Source organism: Lathyrus oleraceus, chromosome 7, assembly GCF_024323335.1.
Source record: "Lathyrus oleraceus cultivar Zhongwan6 chromosome 7, CAAS_Psat_ZW6_1.0, whole genome shotgun sequence".
NCBI classification, from domain to species: Eukaryota; Viridiplantae; Streptophyta; class Magnoliopsida; order Fabales; family Fabaceae; genus Lathyrus; species Lathyrus oleraceus.
Window position 1 is genome coordinate 504,720,848 of NC_066585.1, and position 9,141 is coordinate 504,729,988.

The window sequence follows — 9,141 nt, forward strand, 5'->3', positions numbered from 1 at the left end:
AAACACTTATTTTGATTGCCTTTGATAAACACCATAACAATAGATAACGATAGATTGACACTTTTGTCTCTGTGGATTCGATAATCTTTTATATTACTCTGACGCGTTCGTATACTTGCGAAGCACGCATCAAGTTTTTGGCGCCGTTGCCGGGGACCAATTTCGTCAAATTTCATTTTCCTGTTGTTATATCGTTTAGACTTAGGTTATTTCCCGTCGGTCAATGCGAAGAACTCGCAACACCGGAAGTTTAAGCTTAGTATACCCTCTGGCGGAACCTGAACGTTACGCTCGCGCACGTTTATTCTTTCATAGAATTAAGAGAGCTATGGGCGAAGATCTAAACCAAAGACCTCTTAAGGACTTCGCTCAACCATCAAATGAAGAACCTAGTTCTAGTATAGTAAACCCAACCATCCCAGCTAATAATTTTGATTTTAAACCATCTCTGTTGCAACTAGTGCAACAGAGACAATTCGCGGGTCTCGCCACTGAGAACCCAAACCAACATTTAAAGATATTTCTTCAATTAGCAGAAACTTTTAAAACCAATGGAGCTTCTCCTGAGGCAATATGTTTAAGATTATTCCCTTTTTCCCTCAGAGATAAAGCCCTATCATGGTTAGATTCCCTTCCACCCAATTCTATTACGACTTGGGATAACCTTAGAAGAGTTTTTCTTGTTAGATATTTTCCCCCGAGTAAGACCGCCGTTCTTCGAAACCATATAACTAGATTTACCCAAAACACAGGAGAATCGATGTTCGAAGCTTGAGAGAGATATAAAGAGTTGTTACGAGCATGCCCACATCATGGTTTAGAAAATTGGTTAATCATTCAAACCTTCTATAATGGACTTCATTACAACACAAAGATGACCATTGACGCTGCCGCAAGCGGTGCTCTGATGAACAAACCTTATCCTGAAGCTAGTGCCCTCATCGAAGATATGGCTCAGAATCATCAATCATGGGGAGTCGAACGAGCGACAGTTGAGAAGAAGGAAGCCCAAGGAGGAGTGCATGAACTAAGCTCTATAGACATGATGCAAGCTAAAATGGACGCATTAGCCCTTAAGGTCGAGCATATGTGCATAAACCCGAATACTGTAGCCGCAGTTTCGTCGGATTGTGAGATATGTGGAACCAAAGGACACCAATTTGCAGAATGCAGTCTATTAAACGAAACCCACTCTGAGCAAGTGAACTACACCCAAGGGAACCCATACTCGAATACCTATAACCCTGGATGGAGAAATCACCCGAACTTCTCCTATAAAAACAATAACCCTATCCAAAATAATGTACCTCCGAGACCTAGTTATCAAGCCCCAAGATCAAATCAACCTATGCAACCTGTGCCACCAAAGCCGAGCCTTGAGAAAATTATGGAAAATTTTATCACCGCTCAAACCCAACAAAACAAGGAGTTCATGAACCAAAACATTCATGTTAACGAATTGATTACTCAGTTAGGAACCAAGGTTGACCAAATAGTTACTCATACCAAGATGCTTGAAACCCAGATCTCTCAGGTAGCTTTAAACCAAGCCCTCAGACTACACCTAGAGGACAATTCCCTGGACAACCTCAACAAAATCCGAGAGGACAAGCCAATGCCATTACCCTACGAAGCGGGAACGCTTACGATGAGCCACCAAACCCTAGATTGAGTGAACCCGAAACTTCTAAGGAATGTATCAAACCCACAGACGAAGTAAAGGAACCAGAGGAATCTGAAAACCAGGAAGGTCGAGAAAAAGCAGAAGAACCTAAAGATAAAACTTACGTACCACCTCCGCCATATAAACCACCTATACCATATCCGCAAAGACTCAAACAAACCCAGATCAATAAACAGTATCAAAAATTTATTAAAGTTATAGAAAAACTTCATGTAGAAATCCCTTTCACAGAAGCCATCACCCAAATACCTTCTTATGCAAAGTTTCTCAAAGACATCCTTACCAACAAACGTAGACTTGACGATCCGAAGCCTTTGGAATGTAATGCTATTTCCGAGGACAAATTAGCAAAGAAAGATAAAGATCCTGGAAATTTCTCTATTCCTTGCCTTTTGGGTAATCATGTCATCGAAAAAGCTTTTCTAGACTTATGAGCTAGTGTGAGCCTAATGCCATTAGCAGTTTGTGAGAGGTTAAACTTAGGAGAATTACAGCCCACTAAGATGTCACTTCAGTTAGCCGATAGATCTGTTAAATATCCGATAGGCATTTTAGAAGATGTTCCTGTTAGGATAGGTCAGTTATTTATCCCTACTAATTTTGTTGTCATGGACATCAAAGAGGACAATGATATACCAATCCTTCTAGGTAGACCATTCTTATCAACTGCAGGAGCCATAATAGATGTCAAGAAAGGAAGGTTGACATTTGAGGTAGGTGACGAGAAAATATAATTTATACTTTCGAAATTTCTTATGGCACCTGTGATGGGAGACTCGTGTTATGCCTTAGATATCATTGATGAATGTGTTAGAGAATTAGAACAAAAAGAAATTATAAAAACAATTAAGTTACCATCAACTCTCATAAGGGAATGATAACCTTTACGAATGTTTATCCCTTACCCCAGATCCTATGCCATGCCCTAAGAAACCAACCTTAGAACTTAAGGATCTGCCTAAGAACCTGAGATATGAGTTCCTCAATGAAAAGATGAATCGTCTAGTTATAGTCAGTGCTACCTTAAGCCAAGAGGAAACAAACTAACTTTTAGATGTTTTACGAAGATATCCCTCAGTCTTAGGATATAATATCTCTGACCTGAAAGGTATAAGTCCATTTGTATGCATGCATCGAATTTTGCTCGAAGAAGATTCAAAACCCTCTAGGGAACATCAGAGAAGAATAAACCCTATAATGAGTGATGTTGTTAAAAAGGAAGTTCTTAAGTTACTTGAGGCAGGTATCATCTATCAGATCTCGGATAGTAAGTGGCTGAGCCCTGTGCATGTAGTACCTAAAAAGGGAGGCATCATAGTCGTGCAAAACGATAAAGACGAACATGTAGCAAAACGTTTAGAAGGAGGATGACGTATGTGTATAAATTATAGAAAATTAAATAAAGCAACTAGGAAGGACCATTTCCCTTTACCATTTATAGACCAAATGTTGGAGTGTCTAACCAGACACTCTTACTTCTGTTATCTAGATGGATACTCTGGATTCTTCCAAATACCTATCCACCCCGAAGATCAAGAAAAAACAACCTTTACATGCCCTTATGGAACTTTTGCCTACAGACGAATGTCGTTCGGCCTCTGTAATGCCCCAACTACTTTCCAACGCTGCATGATGTCAATCTTTGCAGATTACCTTGATGGTATCATGGAAGTGTTTATGGATGATTTCTCGGTTTGCGGATTTGATTTCCATAATTGTCTCGCTAACCTTGAGAAAATCCTAGAGAGATGCGTGGAGGTGAACCTCGTGCTAAACTGGGAAAAGTGTCATTTCATGGTAACCGAAGGAATAGTTTTAGGACATATAGTTTCCGAAAAAGGTATAGAGGTAGATAAAGCTAAAATAGAAGTTATAGAAAACCTAAAACCACCAAAAACCATCAGAGAAGTCTGAAGCTTTCTTGGACACGCTGGATTCTACATGCGTTTTATTAAGGACTTCTCCAAAATAACCAAACCTTTAATTGGACTTTTAATGAAAGATGTTGAATTCATTTTCGATAAAAAATGTAATAACGCATTTAATCTTTTAAAACAAGCGTTAGTATCGGCACCCATTATGAAACCACCTGATTGGTCAGAACCTTTTGAGATAATGTGCAATGCTAGTGATTATGCAGTTGGAGCCGTTCTAGGACAAAGGAAAGATAAAAAATTACATGCCATTTATTATGCCAGTAGAACCCTAGATGCTGCCCAACTTAACTACGCAACAACTGAAAAACAATTACTCGCTATAGTTTTCGCTATAGATAAATTTAGATCTTATCTAGTAGGAGCAAAAATTATAGTTTAGAGCGATCATGCTGCCATTCGTTACCTATTAAGTAAAAAAGATGCCAAGCCCAGGTTACTCCGATGGATTCTATTACTACAAGAGTTTGATTTAGACATAAGAGATAAAAAAGGCACTGAGAATGTAGTAGCCGATCACCTTCCTAGGCTAGAACATCTAAAACCTGAACTAGTACCCATAAATGATGATTTCGCCTATGATAGACTGATAGCTAGAGTAGAAACCATTGAAGATAATAACCTAGACCTTTATGAGCACCCCCAAAATTCCTTAGCAATAAGTAATGTACCCTGGTATGCGGACTTTGTTAATTACCTAGCTGCTGATATAGTACCCTCTGATCTTGACTACCACCGCAAGAAGAAATTCTTCCACGATGTGAGAAACTTCTATTGGGACGATCCGCTCCTTTTCAAAAGGGGTAAAGATGGCATTTTTCGCTGTTGCGTTCCAGAAGAAGAGGTAAATAGTATTATCGAGCATTGTTATTCTGCACCTTATGGTGGACATGCGAGCACATCTAAGACATACGCCAAGATTCTTCAAGCTGGCCTATTCTGGCCTACCATGTGGCGAGATGTCTATGCTTGCATTGTCAAATGTGATAGATGCCAACGCACTGGAAACATTTCAAGACGTGATGAAATTCCTCTAAGAAACATTCAGGAAGTAGAACTCTTTGACGTATGGGGTATAGATTTCATGGGACCTTTCCCACCATCCTTAGGAAACAGGTATATCTTAGTAGCTGTAGACTATGTGTCTAAGTGGATTGAAGCTATAGCTGCACCCACAAACGACACTAGGGTAGTGATTAAACTATTTAAAAACTATATATTCCCTAGATTTGGAACACCACGTTTAGTCATAAGCGATGGAGGATCACACTTCATATCTAGAATATTTGACAAACTTTTAAGAAAATATGGAGTTAGGCATAGAGTAGCAACACCATACCACCCACAGACTAGTGGCCAAGTAGAAGTATCTAATAGGGAGATAAAACAAATCCTAGAGAAAACTGTTTCTATTTCTAGGAGAGACTGGTCTCAGAAGCTTCAAGAAGCATCATGGCCCTATAGAACCACTTTCAAAACCCCTATAGGAACTACTCCTTATCAACTAGTTTATGGAAAATCCTGTCACTTACCGTTCGAATTAGAGCATAAGGCCTATTGGGCCATTAAAACTTTGAATTTAGACTACCTAGCCGCTGGAGAAAAGCGTACCCTAGACATTCATAAATTAGAAGAACTTAGGCAATCTGCCTACGAGAATGCAAAAATATATAAAGAGAGGACAAAAGCCTATCACGACAAAAGAATAATAAAGAAAAACTTCAATATAGGCGATCTTGTTCTCCTTTTCAACTCTAGGTTACAACTCTTCCCTGGAAAGTTACGTTCAAGATGGACTGGTCCTTTCGAAGTATCCAAGATTCTGAGATCCGGAGACGTAGAAATCAAGAACGAAACCTGTAGTCCATTCATTGTAAATGGACAAAGACTGAAGCTCTACGAAGGAGGAGACATTCCAGCATACTACTCAAGCCACACCCTGATTGATCCACCAATTCCTACTACTACAGGTGTATAAATTCCAATCGTCAAGCTAATGACGTTAAACAAGCGTTGCGTGGGAGGCAACCCATGGTTTTTCTTTCATTTTACTTTTTCGCATTTATTTTTAATTTGTATTTTATTTTATCATATTTTGCATTGAGACTAAAATTTGAATGGTTTGTACTTTCATGATCACTTTCTTAACTTTTACAGGATGCAGGATTTCGATGGCATGCACGTGGCCTATAGAGATAATGCTCAGAGAGAGCGCTACATCGCTCTGTATCAGCGCCCTATAGCACCCACACGTTATCCTGATCAGCACTGTATGGAGGCACTGGGTATCGAGCCGAGTATACGATTCCTTAGCCACCAGCTTCACTGGGACGAGTTTGCTGATGACTTGAGTAACACCTACAAGAACCTGACATTGGAGTTCCTGAGTTCATTCGACTATGACCCATACTTTGGACCAGATGGGTATGCTGCTTTCAGGCTCTTTGGAGTTGAGTACTCCTTCAGCCAGAAAGAGTTCGGCGACTTATTGGGTTTCCAGACCACTCCTGATGCTATCCCGGAGACACCTATGGGATATTTTCTGGGTAAGGAGGTGGAGAAGTTTTGGAGTGATATATCAGGTGGCGGAAGCCAAGATCCATCTACGCAACTGTCTCATGTTATACATAACCCCGCCTTCAGATACTTTCAGACGATATTAGCATATTCCTTCCTGGGAAGGTCGGATGCAGAGACACTACTGAGTGAAGAGGAGATCTTCCTATTATTTTGTGCATCCCAGTCTCGCCCAGTAGCATGTGGGAACTTTTTATTATACAGTCTCAGCGGTATCTTCAGATCTACCGAAGGAGTCATCCATGTTGGCGGAATCATCACGCAGATTGATGTCGCTTTAGGTCTGTCTCGTAAGCTGTTACATCTTCGGACTTACTGTGGGTACAGTACCATGAACATCGACTTCTGTTTGACCAGAGGGTTGATGAGGAGAGCCTCTTTCCACCCATGTCAGTTCCGATTGCTAGTCGACAACGAGGCTATCCACTATTTCACACTGCCAGATCCTATGATGACCAGTGTGTATGATCCAGCGAATTGGAGTTATGCTCTGGAGGGCCAGGGAGAGACCGTTGAGGAGCCGAGATCACCACCCGTTGTTGAATACACGCCTACACCACCATCTCTCAGAATCACTGTTTTCTCTAATAATCTTTCATTGCAGACCCCCGACATCCGCACTCAGATTGCCGAGTGTCGTAGAGAGATCGCAGAGCTTAGACAGGAGGTGGCTGACCTCGCTTTACAGATAGGAGTGTTTGATCTCACCCATGCTACAGAAGCCGACTGTCTATATCAGGAGATCGCAGAGCTCAGGCAGAAAGTAGCCACGCTCCATGGATCCACTCAGGAAGATGACATCCCCACTATATGATCTCACCATTCCATCTTATTTTATCTTTCTTTTATTTTATTTTTTCTCGTATTTACATAACCCATCTTATATTATCGCATTTGGAATATTATATAAACTACATCTATACATCGATATTTCTACTTTTATCTATATATGTCTTATGTTTGTTTTATTTACATTTTTTATTTTAGTTGTTTATTTATTTATTAGTCTAATATTTAATTTTTGTTTCATTTTTATTTTTATTTTTATTTATTTTTTTATTTTTATTTTTTTACTTCTACAAAAATTATGCAAGCCAATGATGCTAGAAAATCACAAAACAAATGCTATCCGGACCCCTCAAAGCCAAAAGATAAGAGAAGCCTAAGCCAAAGGACCAAAATCTGGCCCAGCCAGATTTTGCCTTGTGGCGCCCGCCATGGACCCTGTGGCGCCCGCCACAGCGTCTGTAAAAGGTCGGGGCAGAACCCCTTTCTTCACCATTTTTACACCTTACAACCTTCCAAACCCATTTTTTCACCTTGGAAAAACGTCCTTGAACCCACAAAAAGCTCATACTTTTCTAACCACCACACCGTACAAATCATTTTTCCGATTTCCATTTTCATTTTCATCCGTCGGATTTCGTAAAAATCCAACCTTTTCACAAACCACTTCATCTTCTTCATCACTTTTCAAGAGCTTTCAAATGGAGTTTAACGGATTCATTCTTCGAGGAGGAAAACCGGGGGATAGACAAAGAAAAATCATTGAACGGTTGCAAAATCGAGAAATCCTCCCGACAAGGTATGTTGACGAAAACTGTCTCTACACTTTAGGTATATATCATAGCATATTTCATTTATTAGATAATTTAGGTTTGCATAATTTCTTTTCCAACAAAGAACCTACCTATGAGCGGTTGACAATTGAATTTTTGAGTTCCTTGATTTATATTGTCAACCCTAACACTGCTAGCACAGTTGGTACTGTCAGATTTAGAATGTTTGCTGTTGAATACAATTTCAGTACCGACGAACTAGCCAGCTTGTTATGGATCCCTCACGGGGAAGGTGCTATTTATGAGGCCCCTTTGGATTCAGAATGGTCAGTTGAGGTATTTTCCTTCTGGGAGCGTTTATCAAGCACTTCCATAAACTCTTTTGAAGGAGTTCTTGCCTCAACTATCCATAACCCGGCCATCAGAGTTTTTAGATATCTGTTGGCATGCACTATTTTTGGCCGGGAGAATCCAAATAAGGTTAATACTAGAGAGCTTTTATTTTTACAAGGAAGCCTCACAAATAGACGTATTAATTCGGTCTCGTTCATGCTTGCTCATATGACTTTAACTTTGAATAAAGCGGGACCGATTTCTTTTGGTGGATTGATTACATCTATTGCTCGGGCACTTAACCTGAACAATGAGATGGCTACCTGTCATACGGTGAACTGGACTTTTTTGTGGTTTTAATCGCAATGTCGCGGTTAGCAAGAGTCGCCACCGACTTTTCTTTTATCCAATAAGGAAAGGTGGAAAAGAACAGGAAAAACCTTAATTTAGATTTTGGGTTCGGGAGGTACATTATACAAAGGGAAGGTGTTAGCACCCTTTGTATCCATGGTTATCCATGGGCTCTTAATTGCTCGATCACTTATATTATTTTTGTCTAAAAAAAAGTGTTTGTGAATTGTTTAGAAAAATTGTTTTGAAAAGAGAATTTAACTTTGTAATGATTCTTGTATGAATGTATACAAAGTGATTATCTCGTTTAGTTTTGAAAATTGTTTAGAAAAATATAACTCGGTAATGATTCTAGTATGAATGTATACCAAGTGGTGATTTTCTGAAGGTATTTTGAAAGGTGTGAGGTGTGAAAAAATGTTTTAGGTTGTGAGCCAGCAATTAAGAGTTATACCGACCCAAGGTCTTTATGAGTATTTCCTATCCTTATGAGGGTAAAACTGTCCTTATTATTGAGAAATAAGTAGTTTTATCCTTTGGATGTAAAAGGGTCATCGTAGGGTCATCGATTGGTCATTGAAGGCAACAGTTACGAGGATACCTTAGCATTCGAAGGGACTATCATCTTTTAACCGTAGGCAACATCGGAGGGTCATCGAGGGACAAAGTTGTATATTCGAAGGCAACATCCGAGGGACTATAA

The 9,141-nt window shown here is 39.7% G+C and overlaps 1 non-coding gene across 1 annotated transcript; it reads right to left on the minus strand.

The window, feature by feature from the left end:
* Positions 1-712: 712 nt before the first annotated feature.
* On the minus strand, positions 713-819 carry LOC127109358 (small nucleolar RNA R71). Its single transcript, XR_007796666.1, has one exon. It is a non-coding gene; the product is annotated as a small nucleolar RNA R71 (small nucleolar RNA).
* Between the last annotated feature and the right edge of the window lie 8,322 nt (positions 820-9,141).